The 27840-nt window shown below is 38.2% G+C and overlaps 1 protein-coding gene across 4 annotated transcripts in view; it reads right to left on the reverse strand.

The window, feature by feature from the left end:
* ELOVL7 (ELOVL fatty acid elongase 7) overlaps nt 1-27840 on the reverse strand; it is an 86891-nt gene that overhangs the window by 38149 nt on the left and 20902 nt on the right. For 2 of the 4 annotated variants that reach the window (XM_037728080.1, XM_037728082.1), the window contains exons 2-3: nt 5077-5178; nt 2118-2168 (exon numbers count right to left, since the gene is read on the reverse strand). The exons of 1 other annotated variant lie outside the window; for it this stretch is intronic. The gene's annotated coding sequence lies outside the window, so the exon portion shown is untranslated. The remainder of the gene's footprint in view (nt 1-2117; nt 2169-5076; nt 5179-27840) is intronic. One more of the 4 variants, XM_017499179.2, reaches the window with a different exon arrangement.

Consider the following 27840-nt stretch of genomic DNA (forward strand, 5'->3'; position numbering starts at 1 on the left):
GTATTTTAAAGGGTAAGCCCTGAAGTGCCAGGCAGGATAATGGGGGGCAAGAGAGGTCAGATCCTGTTGCTTGGGCAGAGCTGGGACGGGTGGTCAATGGGACTTTGGGCAGTCATTGAAAGTTTCTTTTGTTCCAGTCCAGTGCAAGAGCACTTCAAGGACTTCCGAGCACCCCCAATAGGCACAGAAGTGTGAAAGGAAAATATCTTGGGCCCCCAAAATCACTAAAAGGGAAAAAGCAGCTGGGAGCTGCTTAGGGCAAACCTGCCTCCGGTTCTATTCAAAGTTATCCTCTCTCACTGAGATAAATGCATACCTGATTGCTTCTTTTGTAAAAATTAATCAGAAACTCAAAAGAATGCAACCCTTTGTCTCTCACCTATCTGTGACCTGGAAGCCCTCCCACCTTTGAGTCTTCCTGCCTTTCCTTTGAGTTGTCCCCACCTTTCCAGATGGAACCAATGTACTGATTGATGTCTCATGTCTCTCTTATAAAAAATCAAGCTGGGCCCTGACTACCTTGGGCACATGTTGTCAGGACTTCCTGAGGTTGTGTAACAGGTGCATGTCCTCAACCTTGGCAAAAAAAGTTTCTAAATTAACTGAGAAATTTTTTCATTTCATTTTCAGAAAATCTTTCAGATTTTCTGGGTTTAGAGAAGTGTTGCAGAAGAACCACAGAAAATTGTTATAAGTAAAATTTCAATGCCGCAAAAGAAATAGCACTCAAAGATAAATCCTCTCAGCAAATTTACTGCAATAGAAGGGTGCAGCTCACAGATGGAACAATGGCAAGAGCACACCTGGACAAGGAGGGGAAGGGGTACTTAGCCTGATGGGAGTTGCCCCTACTGCTGTTTTGTTCCCCTATTGGCTAGGTTAGGCCACACAAGCTAGACTAGTCCCAATTGGCTATTTTAAAGAGAGCAGGGGTCCAAGCTGGAGTGGCAGGGTGGGTGGTTTGGCAGGAAGGATGGTTACAGGCAGGTCAGAGCAGGTAGCCAGGGGTGACCTGGGTCAAAGAAGGTGACTGGAGCAGGTGACTGAAGCAGGTGACTGGGATGAGTCAGGACAGGGTAGGGGGGCCAGGGGAACAGATGTGAACCACTGATTAGAACTGGTGGAACTACAAGGAAGTTAAACTTTAAAATAGAGACTTAAAGAATAAGAGAGCTAAATATACTGATATACTGATTTTTTGAAAAGGAACTTGGGGTTCACTATATTTAACAAAATGAAGGAGTCATAAAAGTAGAAACAACATATATCTCTTCAATCTGCAAGCACAAGTGGCCAAAGACCTGATGGGACCCTGGATATCTCAGAGGATGGCAACATAGACAGAGAATATGGAGGATTAAAAGGCTGCTCCTCCCAATTACCCTGATACTACATAAGCTTCTTGTAACTTGCTGAGCGTGGAGGGGAGGTACTCAGAGATTAAAGCTGACTAAAATAGTTTTCTACCACCCCAAAGAATAAAAGTTTGAAATAAAAATAAAGCTGTAAAAAAATATTATTTTCTTATGTCAGACCACATAGACTTTAAGTCAAAAACCGTCAAAAGAGATAAGATCATTATATAGGGACAAAGGGGTCAATTCATCAAGAGAATTTATTGTAAATACATATGTACCCAACATAGTAGCACCAAAAATAATGCAGATTAATAGATCTGAAAGGAGAGACAGAACATGACACAATAATGGTAGAGCAGTTTAATATCCTACTTTCAACATCACATAAATCATGACATAAAATAAATAAGGAAACATTGAACTTGAAGTACGTGTTAGATTAAATGAACCTAACAGACATGTAGAGCATTCTATCCAACAACAGCAGAATACACATTCTTCTGAAGTGCACACAGAACATTCTCCATAACAGGTGATTTATTAAGCCACAAAAAAAGTGTTACCAAATCTGAAATCATATCAAGCATTATTTCTTACCACAACGATGTGAAACTACAAATCAATAACAGGAGGAAAACTGGAAAATTCACAAATACATGGAAAGTAAGCAACATGCACCTGAACAACTCATGGTCAAAAAAGACATCAAAAGGGAAATTTAAAAATATTGAGACAAATGAAAATGAAAACACAACTTACCAAAACTTAGGGAATGCCACGAAAGCAGTTCGAAAAGGGAAGTTTAAATGCCTATAATAGAAAAGAAAAACAAAATTCAAATAAATAATTAACATTACATCTCAAGAAACTAGAAAAAGTCAACACAAGCAAGAAAATACATAGATTAGAGTAGAGATAAACAAAATAAAGACTAGAAAAACAAAAAGATGATAAAAATAAGAGTTGGTTTTCTGAAAAGCTCAACAAAATTGACAAACCTTTAGCTGCACAAAGGAAAAAAAGGAAGACTAATAAATAAAATTGGATATGAAAGAAGAGACATTGCAATGATACCACAGAAATCCAAAAGATCATAAGAAATACTATGAAAAAATGATACACCAACATATCCCAGAATAAATGAATACACTCCTAGAAACAGAGAACCTTCCAATATTGAATTATGAAGCTGGAGAAAATCTGAACAGACCAACAGTGGGTAAGGAGGTCAAGTCAGTAATCAAAAACCTCCCATAAAATAAAAGTCCAGGACCTGATAACTTCACTATTGAATTCCACCAAACATTTAAAGAATAACTAATAGTAATTCTTGTCAAACTCTTCCAAAAAACTGAAGAGGAGGGAATACTTCTGAACTCATTTCATAAGGTCAGCATAACCCAGACAAAATCAGGCAAGAACACTATAAGGAAAGAAAACTTCAGGTCAATACCCCTGATGAACATAGAGGCAAAAAATCCTCAAGAAAGCACCAGCAAATCAAATTCAACAACACATAAAAAGGATAATTCACTATGATCAAGCAGAATTTATCCCTAGGATACAAGGATGGTTCAACAAATGCAAATCAATAAATGTGATACACCGTATTCCATAGAATGAAAGACAAAAACCGCATAATCATTCCAATAGATGCAGTAAAAGCATTTGACAAAATTCAACATCCTTTTATAATAAAAACTCAATGAATTTGGTTTAGAAGAAACCTCAAAACAATAAAGGCCATATATAAAAAGCTAACATAATACTCAGCAGTAAAGAGTTGAAAGCTTTTCCTCTAAGATCAAGATAAGGATCCCCACTCTCACCACTTTTTTTGTTTTTTGTTTTAAAAAATAGAAATTTATTTCTTACAGTTCTAGAGGCTGGAAGTTCATGATCAAGGTGCCAGCAAGATAAGGTCTCATTCTGAGGTCTCTTCTCTTGGCGTGCAGGTGGCAATCATCTCACTGTGTGTTTGAATGACCTCTTTGTTGTGCCCTCCCCACTTCTATTCAACATAGTAAAGTCTTCCCTCCATATTCATGGGTTCTGTATCCACGGAATCAGAGGGCCAATTGTACACATTTTCAATCCACTGCTGGTGGATGTGGAACCCCCAGTTATGAAGATCAACTGTACTACACCATTAAACATTCTAACTTTTAAAACTTTTTTATTTTTATTTTTTTTTTTGAGACATGATCTTGTTTTGTCACCCAGGCTAGAGTGCAGTGGCATGTCATGACTCACTGCAACCTGGCTCTCTTGAGCTAAGGCAATTCTCCCACCATAGCCTCTCAAGTAGCTGGGACTACAGGTATATGCCACAATGCCTAGCTAATTTTTTATTTTTGTAGTGGCGGGTGTCTTACTGTGTTGCCCAGGCTGGTCTGAAACTCCTGGGCTCAGGTGATCCTCCCACCTTGACCTCCCGAAGAGCTCAGATTGTACGCATGAGACACTGTGCCTGGCCTGGACTAGAGGAATCTCAGATTTTGGTATAGGGTCTGTACTGGAGGATCTAGCCACAGCAATTATGCAAAAAAGAAATAAAAAGGCATTCAAATCAGAAAGGAAGATGTTAAGTGTCTGCTTGCAGCCAACAGGGTTTTACAACTAGAAAACCTTAATGAGTGCTGGGTGTGATGGCTCACGCCGTAATCCCAGTGCTTTGGGAGGCCGAGGTAAGGGGATCACGTGAGCCCAGGAGTTTAAGACCAGCATGGGCAACAAAGTGAGACCCCATCTCTACAATAAAAATCAAAAAATTAGCCAGGCATGGTGGCACACACCTGTGGTTCCAGCTACACAGGAGGCCAACGCAGGAGGATGGCTTGAGCCCGGGAGGTCAAGGCTGCAGTAAGTCATGATCATGTCACTGCACTCTAGCCTGGGTGACAGAGCAAGACCTTGTCTCAAAAAAAGAAAAAAATGAAACTAGAACAAAGCAGGCAGAAGGAAAGATAAGCAGCTTGCTGAGTCTGTTCACTCTTTCTTCTCTTACAGGATGCTTGCTCCATCTACTCCTGTCCTTGAATGTCAGATTCCAGGCTCTTTGGCCTTTGGACTCTGGGAACTTACACCAGTGGCCTCTCAGAGGCCCTCAGGTCTTTGGCCTCAGACTGAGGGCTGCACTGTTGGCTTCCCGGGTTTTGAGGCTTTTGAACTTGGACTAAGCCACACTACTAGCTTCTCTCTCTTTCTTCAGCTTGCAGATGGCGTCTTGTGAGATGTTGCTTTGTAATTGTGTGAGCCAATTCTCCCTAACAGGCTGTCTTTTATATATACATCTATCCTATTGGTTCTGTCCCTCTGGAGGACTCTAACACAGACTTGTGAGTTTGTCAAGTGAGATCTGAAACCATTTACTTTAGGTATGGGATTCAGTCAGTACGATTTTTCTTTTATATCCTTATGTCAGTGGTTCTTAGGCCTGGTTGAAAATCAGAATCACCCAAAGAGAGATTTGGATTCAGCTGAGGTTTGGAAAAATTCTGATGGGCAAGGTTTGAGAATTTTTTCTTAATGCTTCATAAATCATTCTCAGACATGACGACATCCATGACAACATGAGCAACAGGCATAAAATACGTGACAAAGGATTCAGTAAGAGAAGGTCACTAGGGAAAGATAAGGCATCTGGGTCAAGAAGGGCAGGAATAGGAGGTGCAATCAATGCTGGAAAATATTTATCTGGGATTTCAAAAGAACTCACGAGAGATGTGAAATATGGGGACAGATCTTTGAATCAGCACATATATCCAAGTTGTAAACTAACCTCTTATATCAGGGATGACTGCTTGAAGTTCCTAAGTATCTGTGAAAGAGAAAATCATTACTATATCCTAGGTCTCAGTAAATCACAGAAAATTAGACTATAAGCCTTGTAATTTCAGCAAACAAAACCAATGGAGAAATGTCTAAGACACTAAACACCTAGCTTTCTATTTTTCAGTGGAAATGTTACAGAATCAGGGAAGGTGCTTTCATCTGCAAGTAACAGAAAACTCAAAATGGCTTAACCAATAAGGGGATATGTTTTCTCATAGTACAAGAAGTCCAAAGGTAGGGCAGTTCTTCTGAGTTGGCAAATTCTCTTTTGTCATTTTTATGGAAAAAGATAGCAGCAACCATTCCAAATAGCACATTCTCATATACCTTTATTTAGAGCAGCAAAAGAGAATTTTTTCGTATGTCTCTTTTTAGATGCTTCAAAATCCTTCTCAATGCTCCTCCAGAGGCCCTTAAATACCCCTTCCAAAAACTGCATCACATGCCAACATTTAAACCAAGCATTGAAAAAAAAAAAAAACTGGGATTTGGCCGGGCACGGTGACTCACGACTGTAATCCCAGCACTTTAGGAGGCCAAGGCAGGCAGATCACAAGGTCAAGAGATCGAGACCATCCCAACCAACATGGTGAAACCCCATCTCTACTAAAAATACAAAAATTAGCTAGGCACGGTGACGTGTGCCTGTAGTTCTAGCTACTCAGGAGGCTGAGGCAGGAGAATCATCTGAACCTGGGAGGCGGAGGCTGCAGTGAGCTGAGATTGCACCACTGCACTCCAGCCTGGTGACAGAGTAAGACTCTGTTTCAAAAAAAAAAAAAAAAAAGAAAAAGAAAACCCTGAGACTGTAGTGATTTCTTCGTTCATCTATGTTGCATTTACTCTCCCATTCCATTCATAAGTCACATGGGGAAGCACATGACTTCAGGGAGAAAGGAGTATCCCAAAATAAGGAAGAAGAGTGGTTAGCACACATACAAGGAAGGTTGAGAGACAATGTTGGCTGTAGCTGTAACACAGAGATTACTGTGCAGAGCCATTTCAAATATAAACTGAAGTGGACAGCCTGAGCCTCTCCAGGTGATCTCTACCTTTCCTGCGCATAGGTGCTCAGGATAAACTAATCTTGATTTTTGTTTAAACAAGGCATGATTAATAAGTGAATATGTTAAGTATGCCTGATAAGTTAAACATACTTTGCAACACCATCTAAGACTTGATAGTGACTTATATATCTGTTATTTAGAATTATCTCATGCCATTGTCTCTTTGATACAGATAACACATTGTAAACCTACAAACGCAGGGGGCATAGGGTTGGGCTACTACTCATAATTGCTGTTATATCATTTCCATGAACTCATGTTGTTCTGATGGATATACAACATATTTAAATAAAATAGATGTTTCCCATCCCCCAATAACAATGACATAATAGAACATATTACCACTTTTTCTATATGAATTATCTCATGCCTGTCTTTCAATCAGGTTTAAGAGTAATAATTTCCATGTCAAATAGAACCTCCAAACAAATATCTTTACCATTCTTTCCACTCTCTACTACTCCATTATTTCATCTCAATTTTTACTTCCTCATTTTCCCTTCATAAAGGGATTTATTAAGAATTAGATGCCTTTAGAAAAGATAACATATGCACATGACCCACCAGACTAATTCAGACTGCATTTCTGTTTGGCACAAGCTCTTCAGTATAATCAAGATTCTTGAGTTTGAGTAGACGCAAACAAACTAGATGTTCACTTAACAACCTCAACATGTTAATATGACAACTTGTAAGAAATGAAGGAGTCATAGAAGCCAATGATATAGCAACAGGCCCCACTAGGAAATAAAATTCATGTAAAAACTTTAGCACGAGGGCTAAACATTGTGCTACTTATTGCACTTATTTTTACTGTTATCGATAACAGAGGGTCTCTCAATCTAAGCAAAGTAATCAGTATCCTTCCAAAGCCTCTGGTCCTGACTCAGAATTCTATAACTGGAGAAACAGGGCAAACTTAGAAAAGAGTCAGAGAATCTTTAGGGGAAATAAAGGATTCACTGAAGTCGCCATCAAGTGTAAGCTCAGTGCGAGGCAGTGGGGAATAGGAGGATAAAGACAAGGGTCCTGCTCTCAGGCAGCCTCAACATGTGCAAAGAGTCTAGACTCTGGGATGAATAAATGTGAGTAAAGCAAAGCATCCTAAAAACCGTAAAGATGATAGTGACTACTGGAACACACTGGAGGAATTTCTCTATCAGAAGAAGTGATAAGTACCCCAAAGGCAGTTTAATTCCTGTTTGTAATCTAAGTCCTAGGACTTGAAGAGTCCTAGTCTTGAATAGCACAGGTGCTTAACAAATATATGCTGAATGAAATTAAAAATGTTGTAAACTCACAAAAATAAGGGAAGGTAAGAGGGACAGACCAAATGTTCCATTTCTTAGATCTTCCTCCCCACTTTTTTGAAACAAATACAAAATACTCCTCTCCCTCATACTCTCTTCAAACACAAAGTAACTTTTGAGCATCTATTATTGTGCAAGAAAGTGCTAAGCAGGACATATTATTTTAAAAATATAGCTCCTAAATTCAAACAACCAAACCTGGTAGGTAAAGGTACCTACTCAGATTTCTACCATGCAAAGCAGAATGCAGGGGCATTCAAACAGTTCACAGAGACTGCAAAAGTCTTTAGGAATGAAAAGTCATATCTGTTTATCCACATGTGACCTAGAAGAAAGGCATAATGGAGGAGAGGATACAGGAGCTGAGCCTTGAGAATAAAATTTCAATAGGGCAAAAATGTGCACAGCCAGGAGAAAGGAGAGGCCTGCATTGGAAGTAGAGAAAATTCATTTGATTATTCAACCAATATTCTGAAGTATCTGTTATATGCCAAACACTTTTTTAGGTGATGATACAATAGGAAACAAAACAAAAATCCTGGCTTCATGAAATTATAAAAAGTTGCAGATATGTTTCCAAAATGTTTGTTACAACAACTTGGTAATGTACAGGATGGAAACAATAGGAAGATCAAGACAGGAAAAGTAGATACAGCTGTGGCACCTGATTGTGGAGGAACCAAAGGCCAGCCAGGCTAAACAATTCTTTTAGAGTTAGTTCTGTTGACTGTGAGGAGTCATTACAGGATTCTCAACTGAGAAATGTCTTAATCAAAGTGGTGCTTTGCAAAGATTGACTGGGTGGTGGAGTCCAGGGCTGGGTAACTAAGGGTGTGGTTTAAAAGCAGGGGAGCAATTACACAGTATTGCATCCTACTGGGAAGGATCCAGCATAAGCCAGTATTGCATCCTACTGGGAAGGATCTGGCATAAGTATCACTTCCTCTGAGATGTCATTCTTGATTCAGCCAGTCAGGGCTAGGTGTGCCACTAAGGTGTCCTCAAAAGAATCTCTCATCTATGAGAGCACTTCCTGTATATGGTATAGCAAATGTCTGTTTATTAATTCTTATCTTTTCTATTCATTAAGAGGAAAGAGACTGAGTCTCATCACTTCTGTATTCCCAGGGCCGAGACCAATGCTTAGCATGTAGCAGAAAATATGTGTGGTATGAGTAAATAACCAAGTGTGATGGATTGAATTGTGTCTTCCCAACATTTATATGTTGAAGTTCTAACCTCCAGTTCTTCAGGATGTGACCTTATTTGGAGAAAGAGTCTTTCCAGAAGTAATCAAGTTATAATGAGGTCATTAGGGTGGTCCCTAACCCACAATGACTGGGGTCCTTATAAAAAGGGGAAGTTTGGACACAGACATGCACACAGGAAGAACACCCACCTATAAGCCAAGGGGAGACACCTGGAACAGATCCTTTCCCCATAGCCCTCAGAGAGAATCAACCCTACCAGCACTTGGATTTCAGATTTCTCATCTTCAGAACTATGAGGTAATAAATATCTGTTGCTTAAACTACCCAGTTTATGGCACTTTATTACAGCAGTCCTAGCAAACTAATACACCAAGTGAAGATGTTCACTCAACTTGAAGCAAAATCCAGAATCAGAGCCCAGGGTTAAGACCAGGGTTACCTATAAAGAGAGACAATCATTAACATGGGAGCAGACTAAATTTCTGTGAGAACTTGTATAGGAGGAGACATGGCAAAGGGCAGCACTCAGGGGGCACCCATGTTTAGGAATCAGGAAGAGCAGCTGAGACAGACTTAAAGAAGCAACAGCCAGAAAGGTGCAGAAGGAAGCTGCCTGGTAGGAGCTTCAAATATTGGGGGGAAAAATATGTTTAACAAAAGTAACAGAAATTTGTTGTCTCACAGTTCCAGATGCCAATGCCAGAAGTCTAAAATCAAGGTATTGGTAAGGTTGGTTCCTTCTGAAGGCTGAAGGATCTGTTTATGGTCTCTCTCCTTGGCTTATGAACCGCCATCTTTATGTTCACAGGAAGGCAGCCCCTCAGGGAACACTCATGTTGAGGAAATAGAAAGAGAATCCAGTGACAAACATAAAGAAGCAAGTCAGAAAGCTGTAGAAGGAAGCTTCTACTCTGGTATTGGTAGTGGTTGCAAATACAGAAAAAAGAAAAATAAACGGTCAAAAGAAAAACTGCCCACAAAATTTCACAGAAGCAACCAAATAAGGAAGGGCTACATACAAATGTTCTAAATTGCAGAATGCTGTGGCCCAGAAAAGGGTTGGGAGCAGAGTGGCATCTAAAATATGGCAGGGTTCCTAACCCCACATGGCCTCTTCCTCCAGCTGCGCTGGGGATGCAAAAGAGCCTGAGAATCCTCACAAGTATCCCCACATCTAGGAGAAGCAAATAGACTAACAATCCTAATTTTTTTCTCTAGGTGGTGAATAGAACAAAAGGATAGACTCTGATGATGGAAATTCCATACACCAGTAAACAGATACAAATGCCTTAATGGGAATGAGATGCAATCTATGAGGTGGAATGAATCTTGGTATGAATATTGAACATTACTTTAAACGTGAAAATACAACTCAGGTATAACCTGCTTTAGCTGAATCCTTCTGTCCTTCACTCTCCATGTCTTCAGGCTACAGGTAAGAAGGTCTATAAATGAAATTATCAGCCCTCAAACTATAGCTCAGTGAGAAAAAACAAACTGGCTCAAAAATACTGTGGGAAAGAAAAAGCAAAGCACCCAAGCTGTATCAGAGCAAGTATGGAGTTTGACTAGAGGTGTCCTAATATTCATTTGACTAAAAAAAAAAAAAATCACTGGAAAACTTTACAAATAGACTGTGAGGGGAAAGAAAGCAAAGCAAAAAAGACACAGAAGACAAAAAAGAACCAAGAACAACAAAAGGTAGCTGAAAAAAAAAAAAAAAGGAAATTCTCCAGAAGTATTTTGAGTTGAAAACATGTATTCATAAAATAATAAAAGAATAAGATGAAATGGGAGAATGTAGAACCAATGCAACAAATTGAGGCCAAAGCATCATTAGCACACTAAAAAATAAATCAAACATCCAGAAACAGAGTATTCAGAGCCAAACAATGATTTCCAGATATAGAAGAAAAGTTGAAGTGTTCAAGTGAAAATGACAAAAGTTAAAGCAATAAATAATGAGGGCAAAGGTGATTCTATATAAGGGTAATTGGTCTTTCTAAAGTACAGAATTCAACAGAAGAAAAAGTAACAATATTCAAATACATAACAAAAAATAATTTACTATTGACTTTACAGACAGACTGAGAAAACAAGATTGTAAGAAAATCTGATGCATAACAATCAATAGCAAGACAAATCTTGGTTAAATTGATGAACTGAAAGAATAAGAAAAAATTCTTATGCATCTATGCAAAAAAATCAAATTAAAGAAATCAAAGAAAACCTAAATAAATGGTAAGTGATACCATGTTCATCGTTTGGAAGACTTAATATCGTTAAGATATCAAATATCCTAAGTTAATGAACACAATTCCTATTAAAATACCAAATACTCAGCATATGACCTAGCAATTTTACCCTTAATATTAACCCCAGAGAAAGAAATACTTATATTCATACCAAAATCTGTAAATAAATGTTTATAGTGACATTATTAATAATCACCCAAAATAATAAACAACTGAAATGTTCTTTGACTGATAAATGGATAAACAAATAGTGGCATATCCATTCAATGAACTACTACTCAGCGATAAAGAGACTATTGATACAACATGGATGAATCTCAAATGTATTTCTGTTAAGTGAAATAAGCCAGACTCCAAAAAATACATACTATAAAATTCATTTATGAAATTCTAAAGAAAGCTAAACTGTAAAGATAGAGAACTCATGTCAGAGGTTTCCTGGGGTTGGAGGATGGAGGGGGGTTCATTACAAAGTGCAGCACAAGAGAATTTTGGAGGGTGATGGGAAGATTTGTATCTTAACTGTGGTGTTACTTATATGATTCTATGCATGAGTTAAAATGCAGAAAACTGTGAACCAAAAGAAGTGAATTTACTGAATATAAATTTTTTAAATATAAGCTAAAAAAAAGAAAAGAAAACAAATTATATATGAGAGAGAAATGTAGGCTAAATCAGACTTCTCTAAAGCAGCATTCAATGCCAAATGGATTAACACAAAGTTTTACAGGAAACAAAGCATAACTCAGGAATATTATACCTAAGATCTTGTTCAAATACAAAGGTCACAGAAATAACCTTCCCCAAAATAGAAGAAAGGATGTTCATCCATTAGCCTTCTTGAAAAAAAGACAGCATTATAAAGTCTAGTCAATATAGAGATTAATCTAAAGAAATTTTGGAATGGAAAACCGTTTTCAAAAATACTGATTGGTGGTGAACAGATTTATTTCAAGGATGAAAATATCTTGAATTCTAAATGTAGAAAGAATATTAAGACTATAGAATAGAATGTAAATACTATGAATTCCATAAAGACAGAGTTATAATGTTCACTAAACATTTATTATATATTAGATTATTTAGATCAACTAACTTTATTATATTACCCAACAACTCTATCCTTACTTTACAGATGAAGAAAACTAAGACATAGTAGTTAAGTAACCTGCCTAAATTCACATAGCTAGCCTGGCAGCCTGGTTCCTGAGCCCAGGTTCCACAAGCCACTATGTTACGCTGTCTCCACAAATTAAAATAATATAACTGACAAAAATCAGAAGATGAGGGCAAAGGAAGGCAGAATAAATGTGAAATGCTAATATCCTCAAATTTTATAGTAGTGAGTCCATTAATATGGCCATTAAGACTGTCAAAAATACTTTTTAAATAAAATTTATTTTTTTGGAGCAGCTTTAGTGTTACAGCAAAATTAAGAGAAAATAGTTTTCACTTTTTTTTTTTTTTTTTGAGACAGAGTTTCACTTTTGTTACCCAGGCTGGAGAGCAATGGCGCAATCTTGGCTCACCGCAACCTCCGCCTCCTGGGTTCAAGCAATTCTCCTGCCTCAGCCTCCCGATTAGCTGAGACTACAGACGCACACCACCATGCCCAGCTAATTTTTGTATTTTTAGTAGAGACGGGGTTTCATGGTTTTTACTTTTTAACTAAAGAATGACTCCAGTCTTTTTGTGGTTTTCACATTCTCTTTTCATACAAGATTTTCAGATCTCATTTAAGTAACCTGGCTGTGTGGGAAAATATTTATTTGAAAATCATCAATTTCTTCAGGTTCATTTCAGTTTCTTTTTGGTCCATTAAAGTTCTAGTAGAGGTAAATTTAATACTTTTTATTTACAAGTACCATATATGATCAAATTTATTAAAATACATCTGGCTAGCTATCCAGCTATCCAGCATTTCATCTGTATACATGCCTAGAAAGGTGCAGACCTAATAATAATAGTGATGATTATTTCTGGGTGTTGGAATTGGGGTGATTTACTTAAGGAAAATCATACATTTTTCTTCTTTCCTCTATTGCTTAAATCCTCTAGAATATGTACTTACTACTTTATAACAAAATGATTTTTTCTTTAAAAAATAATATTAAGAGACTGGTGAAATGTTACCAATTTCTGAGGATGGTTGATTATGGTATATCATTGTTAATCTCTACTTCTGTGTATGTCTGACGACTCTATTTTAATATGTTTAAAAATGAAAGAAAGAAAAAGAATCTTAAGGCTGACAACTGGTATTGGTAGTATCAAAGAACCTAAGGAAGAAAACTAGTTCTCCAGTGTTGAGTGAATATGGATGAAGAAAAAACCTACTGAAATTTCAAATTAGCTAATAATTTATAAACTTCTATAGTATAATACACAGCTGGTGGCAGAAATAAAACCCAGGCCCTAAGGAGTGAGGAGGCATTGAAAGTAGCTAGTCTTGATAAATATAAATTCATCCCAGAGAAAGGTTTGAACTGGAGGGACCTCTAGAGTTTGTCTAGCTGTGATGACTGAAGTTCTGAAGGATTTTCCAAGAGAGTTGAACCCAACACTCAGTTCAACTGACTTCTGGGATCACTCCCTTTCTATGACCCCGTTACTCAAGATATTTATTTATAGGAGGAAGAAAGAAGAGAGTAGAGTAAAGGACAAGGATGAAAATATCTTGAATACATTTGTAAGATCAGGAAAAGTTGGTGGGAGAAGAGAAGCTGAAATTGCATGAGTGTTTATGTATATTCCTAAGGGAAAGCTTTGATTTCACAGGAAATCAGAAAAAAGTAGGAAAATAGAAGAACCATAGCTTCAAGTGAAGTTCCACTGGCCACAAATGCAAAGCAGGAAGGCAAGATAAAGTCCTTATTTCAGCACCAGCGCTCAACTTAAACCAGCTAGGGTTCTAAACCGTATTTGCATTTCAGTCAGCTGGAAATTCAAAGTAAGTATTTCACTGAAACAAAAGCATAACAGGTATTTAATGCATCAAGACCTTAAACCCACCAAAAATGTCCCAAGTACACAACTGCCTAACTCCCCTCAAACAAACAAACAAAAAGTCAATTTATTAAATTGCAACACATGTTGGCTACATATTGGAAAGAAAGTAATTTCATCATTAATACTGAAAGTTGAATGTACATTAGGCTTTCCTGAGGCACTTGCTGAAAGATATTTCCAGGGCCTTCCTCACAGGCAATCTCATTTACGTGGTCCTTCAACCACATTTAGGGAAACTCTGCACTATGATTTTCTGGTTTTATTTTTTAAGACAATGCTTGTTAACACAAATGAATCTTTGAGAGTTTTAGGTAGTTAAGAAAATAAAATAGACAATTTCTTATAGTATGAAGGAAAATATTTGCGGGCAGAAGAACTAAGGGAGCAGGTTGGCCCAGTTTAGGGCAGTACCCCTAGGATCCTCCTCCTGCTATACTTTAATACTTAACACACACCTTCATTTCCCATTCATGGGTGAGGACACGGACACTGGAATCACATATTTAAGGGAAAGGGAGATGGAGAATTCATTCATTTATTAAAGGCTTTTCATGTGGATTTTTCTAAACCCACTGCTTAACTAAACTTCTGCTTAAAAAGCTTCTACAGAGAATTCATGTTAGAAACATTATTTTATTCAAAACTGATGATAGATTAGCCTGTTAACTATATGTGATTATTTAGTGGAATCAATTACTAAATTATACAAATATGCAATTCTACAGCACATCATACGTAACCAGTACTGATATTCCACTCTTGTGCATTAGGACAGCCAGGTCAGTTTTTCAGGGCTGGCATCTGATCTGATTTGTTGGATATCCGTACGACACTTGTTATTAATATTTTGGTTCTAACTCCTGCACATACGTCTATACTTGGTAGTCATTATGCTGCATTTCATTTGTATATATGTTTTACCTGGCCTAGAAATTTGTAAGTTCTTGTAGGGTAGGGTGGAAGGGTTTCTTAAGCAAACTTGTATTGTGTACAGTACAGGCCCAGGGGAGGTAAATCAAAGTATCCATAGTATTCATCAATCAATAAAGAAATTATCATAGCTGTATTGGGCAGTAAGAAGGCCCAGTTTTTTCAGTTTCAATTTTAACTTAGAAGCATAACAAGGTATGTTTATCTGTAAATAACTCACATGACAAGGTCAACCTCTCAACTTTCTGTTGTGTAAGTGTAACTATTTGTGTTTCTGCCCTTTACTGAGAGGCTGTATTTGATCTTCTCAACAGATCTTCTTTACTGAGATTTGATTCTCAAAAACTTGAGGAATGTGTTTTCATTAACGTCAGTTGTACCTTTTTTTAAAAAAAACTTCGCAAATTAGTCACATTTTATTCATTTGAACTATGGTCATTCATACCTAAAATGAAAAAAAAGTATACAGTTTATGTGTGTATATGCACACACTATATACATACTACTCTATATAATATAGAGGATAGTATAGTCATTATCATACTGGGCATTCTAATTGTTTCTCTTTATTGGCTTCAGTGTCTTTCTCAAGTAGTCTATCTGACTTATTTCCTAATAAGTAGCAGGCATCTTCCTCTTTCCCACTACATTGTGTTAAACTAATAAATAATGCCATATTCCTGAAAAGGGAAATGGAAAAGGTAAAAATAAAAATAAATAAATAATGACATACCAGGAATAAAATATTAGAAACTGAAAAACTGGGGCCTGTATAACTCACACAAAGGCCATCCATCTTTGTCTTCATGGATGTATGGATTAACGATTAATGGGTTATAGAGGGAGTGAGTTATTTACCAGGAGAGTGCATCTGTTATAAAAGCCAGTCTAGCCAGCTCTCATGAGCCCCATCAGCATGTGATGCCCTGTATCACCTCAGGACTTTGCAGAGTCCCACCAGGAAGAAGGCCCTTACCAGATGTGGCCCCTTGACCTTGGACTTCCAGGCTCCAGAACTGTAAGAAATAATTTTTTTCTTATAAATTACCTATTCTTTAGTATTTTCTTATAGCAACATAAAGAGTAAGACACCTAGTCTCGAACTTAATCTAAGATAAATTCTAGAAAAAAACAAAAATGAGAAATATAATTCCAGTTGCAGTGGCTCATGCCTTTAATCCTAGCAATTTGGGAGGCCGAGGCAGGAGGATTGCTTGAGGTCAGAAGTTTGAAATTAGCCAGGACAACACAGGGAGACCTCATCTCTACAAAAGTTTTTTTAAAAATTAGCTGAGCATGATAGCACACACCTGTTGTCCCAGCCACTGAGGAGACTGAGGCAAGAGACCACTGAAGCCCAGTAGTTCAGGGTTACAGTGAGCAATGATTGTGCTACTGTACTGAAGCCTAGGCAACAGAACAAGATCCTATCTCTCAAAAAAAAAAATGAATGAGTGAATGAGCAAGCAAAAGAGCAATATAAAAAATAAATCTAATCTTGAGAGGAAATGAAATAGCACAATGTAACGAAGAGTTTCTTGCTGTTAAGTTTGACAACAGAGAACCAAATTTATTGTTTGGTATATATTTAATTTTCATCAGAAAATGTGCTAGAATAGAAAAAGGTTTTACTGGTTGTGACCTATGTTGTTTAATAACAATAGTGACAAGCCCTCTCTAAGCTGGAGTGGACAAGCTGTAAAATTTAATTGGAAAAAAAAAGAAAAGAATAGTCATATGATAATTAAATAAGGGAAATGGATTGTTCTTGAGTAGATCTGACAGACTGTGATTCAGCACAGCAGGGATTCTGAACCACAGCATCTCTAAAGGGATGCTTGATGGAAGGTGTGACTCTTCTCAGATAACCATCTTGCTTGGTTAAAGACTTCCTCTCTTACTGGAATTATACACAAATGTTAGGGTCCTCCCTCTTGCTAAACCCAAAGGCTTCTCCTAAGTTTTTACCCTGATCTGCTGGCAGTCCCTCATTGCTGACCTCTCCTTCCTTCCCACAGCCCTGACCTTGGCTTCCAGAATATAGCATTCATCTTACTGACCTCAAGCCTTTCCATCATTCAGCTCTTGCTTGTTTTGTTTAGCTGGTTCTTTTTTTCATACCCCTGCACTGGAGGATTTCTCCCCTCAATCCTTGGGGCTCTTTTCTTTCCATCTACTTGCTCCTAAAACAATAGTAATGACTCCCAAGTCTATACTCTGAACCCAACCTTTCAACCATGCCAGAGTCCATTATTTCCAACTGCCAATAAACATTGTAATTTGGATATTCCCCCATCACAGGAAGCCTAACTAATCCCAAAAGGAACTCATCTTGCCCAGCTTCTATCTTCAACCAACAGGTATCTTTATCCATCACCTTCACAGGTATTAATGGCTTTTCTTTTTATTCAAACCATTGGAATCATCTTTGACTGTGCTCTTTTACCTCCAACCTGTGAGCTGTTACAAATTCCCCTGACTTTTCTCAAATGAAAATGTACCACACAATTCTCACTGCTACCAACCAGAACTTCAGTTGACACATGTATTACTATAACTGGGCCTGGATAATTCTTGCCTCTACTCATATATACCTTAAATCTGTGCTTAGGGTTAATCTTATTAAGAGAAAAAATAGTCCTAAAATACCACTTTTCATCACCTTTTCCCCTTCCCCTATTCTAAATCACATCAAGTCCCAAGTTCTCAGATCCATTATCTGACTCCACTCTTCTCATTCAACACTGCCTACTGCCCTCCCATGTAAAAATCTCTGTTTCCCTTCAGTAAGTTGTTTCTCACCTGCCCCCATCCCTCCCTCCCAATCTCAGAAGTCATCAACTCTTTGTTTTTGTTTCTATCATATTTTTTTCTGTTACAAGAAACAGGGATTATTAAGTCAGGGAACACTTGTTAAAAGACTACTAGCCTGGTGGTAGTACAAAAGGATTTGCAAAGAGGAGAAGCAGGAGCCAAAACTGGACAGTTAGACTGGGGCTAAGGAGGTCCCTAAGAGCAAGTGCATCACAGTCTTTTCCCTCAGACAGTTAGCTCTCAGGCAAAAACACAGAAACAATCATGAAATGATGATAAAGCCCAGACAAGCAAAACAAAATACGGAGGTCTCCCCTGTGACCACCATGTATGAGATTTGTAAGAACAAACACTTCCTGCCATGGGAACTTTGCCACTGTGTGCCTCAGATGAAAGCAGTTCCTCTGCTTTTATACATTAACCAAGAGTTTCAAAAGCAAGATGGCAACAAGAATGAACTCAGCTAAGCTACTTCTCTGACAAAGGTCGGAAAGACTTTTCTCAGTTGCCCAAATCAGCCTGTGCCAACCTGGGATCCTGATTATTGAAGTCTTTTACAACAAGAAAGCTGTATTGATTAAAGTTTTAAAAATCGGTTGTTCTGAAAAGATCATAATTTTCATAATGAGTTATTAGAAGCATCTAAATCTGTGAAATGGGTCAAAAATGCACAAGGAAGAAGTAGAATCACAGGTGACAATCAGCCTTCTCATCCAGCCTCAGTAGTCATCTTGGAGTATTGCTCAAAAGTCGAAGAGGTATTAACAGATCCTGTGAGGCGATTGCAGAGTTTTCTTGAAACAAAGGGACCTGACCCAGCATACCACAAGCAGTACAACTAGGCACATCCCCTGAAACCAACTATTGTCTCTACTTCTTGAGGCAAGGGAGTAGAGCGAGTTGCAACCCAAGTTATCCAAGAGAATAACAATAACACCCACTAACTGAAGGTTCTGGATCGTGTACTGTGCTAGGTGTTCCATTGACATTATCACATTTAATCTTGCTAGCAGCTCTATCAGAGAAATACCATTATCTTTATTTTACAGATAAGGAAACTGAAGCTCAGAGTAGTTAAGGAACTTGCTCCAGATCACATGGTTATTAAGCTGTGGAGGAAGTGTTCAAAGTTCAAGGTTCCAGTCTATGCTTGTCATGATAGCACACAGCTTCCCAGTGTGGAGGGCAGTAAGAAGAAAAGGATGATGAAATGAATTTGGTCAGTCAATCAACATTTATAAACACCACAGTAAGCCTTATGCTGGGGATTCAAAAATGGACAGGACCCACTTTGTACCCACTAGGATGGCTATAACTAAAAAGTCAGACAATAACAAATTTTGGTAAAGATGTGAAAAAACCAGAACATTCAAATATTGATGGTGAGATTTTAAAGTGGAACCGCCACTATAAAAACAATCTGGCAGTTCTTCAAAAAGTTGAACACAGAGTTATCATATGACCTAGCAATTCTATTCCTAGGTATATATCCAGTAGAACTGAAAACACATGCCCACAGAAAAACTTCAAAAACTATGAAGAAAAACTTCATAGTAGCATCATTCATGATAGTCAGAAAGTGAAAATGATCCAAATGTCCATTAAGTGATGAACCAACAAATATATGTGGTATACATACAATGACATATTATTCAGTAATAAAAAGCAATGAAGTACTGATTCACAATACAGCACAAATGAATCTTGAAAACATTATGCCAAGTTAGAGAGTCACAAAAGATTACACACACTTTTATTTATACACAATGTCCAGAACAAGAAAATCCATAGAGACGGAAAGTGAATTGGTAGTTGCCTAGGTCTGGAGATTGGGAGTGAGGGGGCAGCGGGAAGTGAGTGTCAATGGGTATTGAGTTTCTTTACGGGGGTGATAAAATGTTCTAAAGTTGATTGTTATAGCTGTACAACTTTGTGAACATACTAAAACTCACTAAATTGTACCCCTTAAATTACTGGATTGTATAGTATGTGAATTATATCCCAATAAAGCTATTTTTCTAAAAATGGGCTAGGCTGGGCACAGTGGCTCACACCTATAATCCCAGCACTTTGGGAGGCTTAGATGGGTGGATCACTTGAGGTCAGGAGTTCAAGACCAGCCTGGCAAACATGGTGAAACCCTGTCTCTACTAAAAAATACAAAAAAATTAGCCATGCGTGGTGGTGGGCGCCTGTAATCCCAGCTACTTGGGAGGCTGAGGCTTGAGAATCTCTTGAACCTGGGAGGTGGAGGTTGCAGTGAGCCGAGATCACGCCACTGCGCTCCAGCCTGGGTGACAGAGCGAGACTCAGTGTCAAAAATAAATAGTAAAAATAAAAAATAAAAATTTTAAAAAGGACTAGAGAATGTTTGCCTTCTTGGAGTTCACAGGCAAGTACACAGTTATACTGTACAGTATTTGCTCTACAATAGCAATAAGCCAAAGTGCTTTGGCAGCAAAGTGGGGATGGTGGGCAGAAGTCAAGAAAGCCTTCCTGGAGGAAGTCACCTCTGAGCACACCATTCAAAAGATAAGTAGGAGCTAAGCTAGTGAAAATCAATGTATTATCCTGCCACACCCCAAATATAACCAGGACTACCTAATACAAGAAGACTAACACAATCTATCCTAGTAGTTTCTGATTATCATTAATGATCAGACTGACCTTTAAAACAGATGGCTTGTGGTTCACTTTACTGCTAATCTCCCTAGACTACCTTTTAGAATAAAGTCTCAGAAAAGAATAAAAGTAGACTCAGGAATAGAAAGTTCAGGTCCTCGAGTAGGGAGAATCTCCTAATTCTAGGACAAAATTTAGAAGTGTTAAATCATCCATCTTTGCGGATTGCAGGTTAATAGAGAGTTGAAGGTCTTTGCATTAAGATGTCTTTCAATCCTATGGACTGGGAATAAATGAGAGCCAGCCTGCTGATCATGATTAGGTAATACCCTTTACAGAAACAAGAAATAATTTAACATTTATGTGGTAAATAGCTTTAGCAGGTTGTGACAGTTCTGTTAAAATTAGTGAAGGTGATATAAAACTGAATGCAAACTGTAAGGCAGTTTCCTCAAAGTCTCCAAAACAGAGTTGGTAGAGTACCTGCTACAGTTTTTCAGCACTGTCTAGAAGGGTGTTGTGAATGAAGGTTTGAAAAGACAGAATCATCTCTAGAGAGAACAGGATTAATCAAACTCTTTTTGCTTGAATTTTACCAAACAATCTTCTCATCTAGTACTGGATCTCCTGAGCAGAATTACCCACGTACACATGTGCTCAATCTTGGCTTTGTCTACGTATATGATCTATTTCACATGTATGCCTTGGAATTTGAGTTTATGAACCAGTTTCTTGGGTGTGGCCGGCCTTGCATTAACTCACCAGACCCTAATAACATACTTCTCCCACCAAACATATGAAATGACTTATGCTTTCAAGTATCCAAATTGGCCAGTATGAGTGCTGTTCGCAGAGACTCCAGGCAGATACAACTTTCAAGAAAAGTGAGCAAAAACATCTAGAAGACCTTACCTTGCTATAGTGATAATTGTGAATGGTAAGCAGAAAATATAGGGCTGGGGACTCACCTCCACCCCATCCCTGTTTACTGCTCCTAAAATCCCTATTCCATGAAAAACATCACATGAACTACATTGCAGCTAATTGCCAGGAAACTAAAAGAGGACCCTAACAAAGCATATGAACTGATAGCCTTAAATTCAAAGCATATACAGAATTTTAAGAGGTGGCATTTAAACATATGCTACCAACCTAATACATAATGACCTGAAATAAAAACTACTATTATACAATAATCAGCCCACATGACTTTCCCTAACAAGTGTGATTTTAATTGGATTAAGGAATTTGTAGCATGTTTTCCCTCCAAATAACCCACATGAAAATATTTGTCATTCTTTAAATGTTTTTGTTCACTCCCTCCTATATGGGAACATAAAACTATGAAAAATGCTAGCAAGAATCATACAGCTGGGAAAGAATTTTAGAATTACCCAAATCTAAATAACCTAAATATATACTAAATCTACCACTTAAATTCCGATAATGAAATAAGCAGATGAGTATTTAATTTTCTTTAGCATCACTCAGTGTGAAATCAGAAAAACCTTGTAGAAGTTATCTACCTTTGCTTAGCCCTTTCATTAAAAAGTTGTAACTAAAAATAAGCATCACATTGTAAATCACAAATATACTCAATATTATATATATATATCTCTATATATACACACACACACACACACATATTTGAGACAGAGTCTTATTCTGTTACCCAGGCTAGAATGCAATGGCATGATCTCAGCTCACTGCAACTTCTACCTCCCAGGTTCAAGCAATTTTTCTGCCTCAGCTTCCCAAATAGCTGGGATTACAGGTGTGCACCACCATGCCTGGCTAATTTTTGTATTTTCTTTTTTAGTGGAGAGGGGGTTACACCATGTTGGCCAGACAGGTCTCAAACTCCTGGCCTCAAATGATCCACCCGCCTTGGCCTCCCAAAGTGCTGGGATTAAAGGTGGGAGCCACTGTTCCCAGCCCACAATAAAATTTATTTTTAAAATAAAATAGAAATGGTGAAAGTCTTTAGGTTTGCTAAAGCCAAGATGAAATAGTGGAGTTATGTTGAAGCTCACAAGTTATGGTGGTTTTACCTGAGGTCAGTGGAGGGAAAACACATCTCAGGCAGATCTGAGGTATGTCCTGGAATGGTGTGGGATAACACTAGTAATCAAAAGACCACAACCTAAGTCTGAGCTCTGCCAACTTGCTCTGTGACCATAGATCAGAGCAATTTTAATCTTTGAGTCTCTAAAACCTACAAAATGGTGATAATATATGTCACTTAGAAGAGTTTTGGGAGGGGCCGGTGTGGTGGCTCACGCTTTGGGAGGCACAGGTAGGCTGATCACTTGAGGTCAGGGGTTTGAGAGCAGCCTGGACAACGTGGTGACTCTCAGTATCTACTAAAAATACAAAAATTAGTGTGGCATGGCGGTGGGCCCCTTTAGTTCCAGTTACTCAGGAGGCTGAGGCAAGAGAATCGTTTGAACCCAGGAGGCAGAGGTTGCAGTGAGCCGAGATCATGTCACCGCATTCCAGCCTGAACAACAGAGTGAGATTCTGTCTCAAAAAAGAAAGAAAGAAACAGACAGAGAGAGAGAGAGAGAGAGAGAAGGAGAGAAAGAAAGAAAGAAAGAAGGAAAGAAAGAAAAGAAAGTGAGTATTGGGAGGATTAATTGGTTAACCTTAGGCCACTACATAGTCTAAAGATTTTCCCTGAATAGACTGGGATCAATAAGGCAAGGTGAACTACTGGAGGGCAAAGAATAAATGTTATTTACCCCAGCACAACCCACAATACCACAAAGTCAGTTCTAGAGAAACAGGCCAAATTACAGCATGAGAGGATTTTGAAACAAAGTCAGCACTGATTATTTCAACATATGGTCCTTGGAAAAATGTACAATGATAATGCCGTGGCAGCTTCTCTTCCAGTAGATACTTTAAATATTTAAGAAATTAAGGCTGGGTTCAGTGGTTCATGCCTGTAATCCCAGCGCTTTGGGAGGCCAAGGTGGGCGGATCATGAGGTCAGGAGATCGAGACCATCCTGGCCAACATGGTAGACACAGGAATCAGTTCATGGTGGATACACATGCATTTTAAATTATTGGGAAAAATACAGATTATTCAACAAATTATGTGAAGATCAATAGGTAGCCAATTGGGAAGAAACTGAAATCCATATTTCATCTTATATTAAAACAAATTTCAGATAAATTTAAAAAAACAACATTTCTCAGCAGAGAAATTTTAAAAAGATATAAAAAACAGAGGGTTTACAGAAAAGGAAATACAAATAACTCTAAAATATATTCAAAAAGATGCCCAATGTTAACAATGTGAACAAGTGCAAATTTAAATTAGAGTGAAACATTTTACTTATCAGATTGGCCAAGACCATAAAGTCTGATGTGATAACACACTTTGTTGGTTAAGGCGTGGAGAAACAGGCACTCTTATACATTGCTGATGAGAAAGCGAACTGGTACAACCTCTGTGGGAGTGATTTGGCAATTACTACAAAAAAAAATGGTGTGTGGGTGTGTGGGTGTGTGTGTGTGTGTGTGTGTGTGTGTGTGTGTATGGAATATATATATCTCTCTAAATAACCTAAATATACACTAAATCTACCACTTAAATTCTGATAATAAAATAAGCAGATGAATATTTAATTTTTCTTTAGCATCACTGACAGTGAAATCAGAAAAACCTTGCAGAAGTTATCTACCTTTGCTTGCTTTGTGTATATATATATATGGTATATGTATTTGTGTATATCTATATACATATATATGTGTGTGTCTATATACACACACATATATACATACCACATGTATACATATACACATATATATCATGTATATACACACCACATATATGCACACTATATATATACACACACTTATACTTTCATGAAAGATACACACAGGAGATTTTTTTATTGTAGCAATCTTTTAATAGCAAAAGAACTAGAAACAATCCAAATGTCCACCAACATGAGACTTGTTAAAAAAAAAACTAGTATATTTGAACAATGGAATACTATGCCATAAAAAAGAATAAAGTTATAAAAAGGGCCAGGCATGGTAGCTAACCTCTGTAATCCCAGCACTTTGGGAGGCTGAGGTAGGTGGACCACTTGAGGTCAGGAGTTTGAGACCAGCCTGCCCAACATGGTGAAACTCTGTCTCCACTAAAAATACAAAAATTAGCTGGGTGTGGTGATGGGCACCAGCAATCCCAGCTACTCCAGAGGCTGAGGCAGTAGAATCGCTTGAACCCGGGAGGTGGAGGTTGCAGTGAACCAAGATTGCACCACTGTGCTCTAGCCTGGTCACAGGGTGAGACTTCATATCCAAAAAAAAAAAAAAAGCTATTAAAAGAATAAAGGAACGAAATAGCTTTACCTATGCTGCTATGGAATAATCAGTAAAATATGTAATTAATGCCAGTCACAAGACAAACACTTCCTTGTATGTGCACAGAAGATCTCTGGAAAGAGTAATAACTAACTCTAACACTGGTTACTTGAATTAAGTTAAAAATCAAAGCAACAATAAGATACATGTAGTAATGGTTCCTAAATTTTATGGGCACACATCGAAGGAAGTGAACCAAACAGTAATCATAATAATTACTCACATTTACTGAGAACTTGGTATAGGGCTTGAAGCTACAGCATACTAAAAACAGATAATTCATTACGCAGAGAAGAAAACATGAACACAAGACAAACTCATCAGCAGACAGCATGGATTTAAGAAAACTTGATATAGGCCTCAATATACCAAAAATGAACTGACAGAAATCAGGTGTTATCTTTGTATCTCACTTTCTTCCTCATTTTCCAACCTAGCATAGACTCTTTAAAAAACAAGCAGCTACTCAAATGTTTATGAATTAATGAATTAATGACTAGTTGAAGAGATGGGATAGATGGATAGACAGATGGATGAGAGGGACAATATACTGATGGTTAGAAGAAAGAGTGGAAGTCGAAGGGTGACGATCTATCTCTGTTCCCATTCCCTTCTGACACTGCACAAATCCAGTCTCCTTTTGCTTCCCTGTACAAATGAGAGGTGCTAGAATGCATAAGTGTTTAAGAACCATGATCATAATGCCTACATGACTTGGTGGATAATTACTATTGTAGTAGACAAAATTATGCTCTCCCCTCTACCCCTAATATGTCCATGACCTAATCCCCAGATTGTGTGACTATGTTTGTTATGTGGTAAAAGAGTTTCTACAGATATAATTAAAGTTACAGACCTTAAAATAGAGAAATTACCCCAGATTATCATGGTGGGCTCAATGTAATCAAATACATCCTTAAAAGTAGAGACTGTCTGGCTGAAAGGAGGAGGATTTGAAGCATGAATATTCAATGCAACTTAGCTGGCTCTGGGATGGAGTGGCCCACATTCAAGGACTGGGGAGAGGTTCCTATGAGCTAAGAGTGGCCTCTGACAGCCAGCCAGGAAACAGGGACCTCAGCCCTGCAGCCACAAAAGAACTAAATCCTGCCAACAACCAGAATGAGCTTGGAAATCGATTTCAAGCTCCCATTGGAGCTCCAAATGGAGCCTCCTAATAAGGGCCCAATTGACCAACACCTTAATTGGGCCTCGTGAAACACAGAGCAGAAAAACCAGCTGTACCAACCTGGAGTTCTCACCTACAGAACTGTGAGATAATACATTTGTGTTATTTCAATGAACTTAAACAGTTTGTGATGGCTTGTTATAGCAGCAATAGAAAACTAATACATTATCTTTCGGTTTAGTTTAAGAACCATTTGTTAAGCCTGTTCCACATGCCAGGCCCTGTGCTCAGTGTCTAGGATGGAAAAATGGGTACACATTCTCAAGGAGCTCATAAGTACTTCAGTCTACTGGACAATTCTATGCAAGAAGTTAGCACAAAGTGCTACAGGAGCACAGAGAGGCACCTAACTGGTATGACATCTTTAGACTCCTGACGTCTCACTTCAACAACCTCCCCTTCTATTATACATTCACGCAATGAGTTGGACCACGAACCTTATCACAAGTCAGAAACTGTGAACCATTCTTTAACTCCACGGACCCCTTAAAACTTGTAGTGTATACCACCTTAATAATATTTCTCCTAAAAGTCCCTTTCTCTTTTCTTCAACCCCACTTCCTCCCCTCAACCTCTGACTGCTATTTCCTGACTTTTATCACCTCTTGGCCACACACAGAAGGAAGTAAACTAATAAATTTGTCTACTGATAAGTCTGTCTTTTACTGCTGTTTTCTCTGCTTAGTGAATTATCTGTTTTTAGTATGCCTTAGCTTTAAGCCCTGTACCAAGTTCTCAGTAAATTTGAGTAATAATTATAATTACTGCCTAGTTCACTTCCTTGTGTGGCCAAGATTACTAAAATCACCTTTCAACTAACTTTCCTGAATGATCAGCCATCCATTGTATACAAGGCCACCAGAGTCATCTTCCTAAGGATTAAAGCAATCACACCATGCTCTACTTCAAAATCCTTCAAAGACCGCCTACGGTTACTAAGAAATCTAACTCTTTGGTGACCCTTAGCACCCTTCTAATCTCTAGTAGAGGAAAAACACCAATGCTTAGGCAGGATCTGGCACATGGTTGTTTCCCAAAAAGTATTCGCTGAATGAATGATCTCAACTCCATGTGACTCTCTGGCTTCATCTCTTGCCTTACAGCAACGCTTTTCTACTATGCCCCTCTATCCTCCAGCTCAGCAGGCCCAAGTGCTCCTCCTTCCCCCTCTATCTACGCTCCACTTTCTCCTCATGACTAAAAGTCCTTGTTCGGCTGGCTGGGAAGCCTAGCTCACTTTTTACAATTCTGCCTTACTCTAACAGGCTTTCTGTTCCTCTTATAGCTAAACCATCTAGGCAAAACTGTCCAATCTCTTCTCAGCCCCTGATATAAGCTATCCCCTCTTCTACCATGGCACCTATAGCAAACACTATAGTGCAGTGACCTGTGACTGGTGCTGACATACGAATGGCTTGTTACTAGGTTGATACCAGCTAAGTCTAGAAATCAAGTGTAAGCATTTAGAAATGTTTATAGCAATTTGACATTGCTGTGACATTCAAATATGTGATGCTTATTGAACAAGGCATAGACCAGTTCAAGTGTTGTTGAGTCACATGTGGTGCAACCTGCATATTCATCATGTGCTATAGGACCATTTACTGATCCAATACAGGGAAAAAAAGAAACAAATTAAAAACCCAGTTGGTCCATCACCACGGATAGTCTGAGAAGCACTTCTCTAATGCCCTCAGGTGTGTTCTTACCTTCCTCCTTTCGGGAATGTGGTTTGCTGCCTGGGACAATGCAAGTGTCTAATAAATATCAGTGAATAAATAAATGAAGTTGTGAGTGATAAGAAGGCTCCGTGAAAGATGTGACACTGAGTTATTTCTTGGTGAACACTAGGAATTGGG

Source organism: Cebus imitator, unplaced genomic scaffold, assembly GCF_001604975.1.
Source record: "Cebus imitator isolate Cc_AM_T3 unplaced genomic scaffold, Cebus_imitator-1.0 Scaffold255, whole genome shotgun sequence".
Lineage (NCBI taxonomy): Eukaryota > Metazoa > Chordata > Mammalia > Primates > Cebidae > Cebus > Cebus imitator.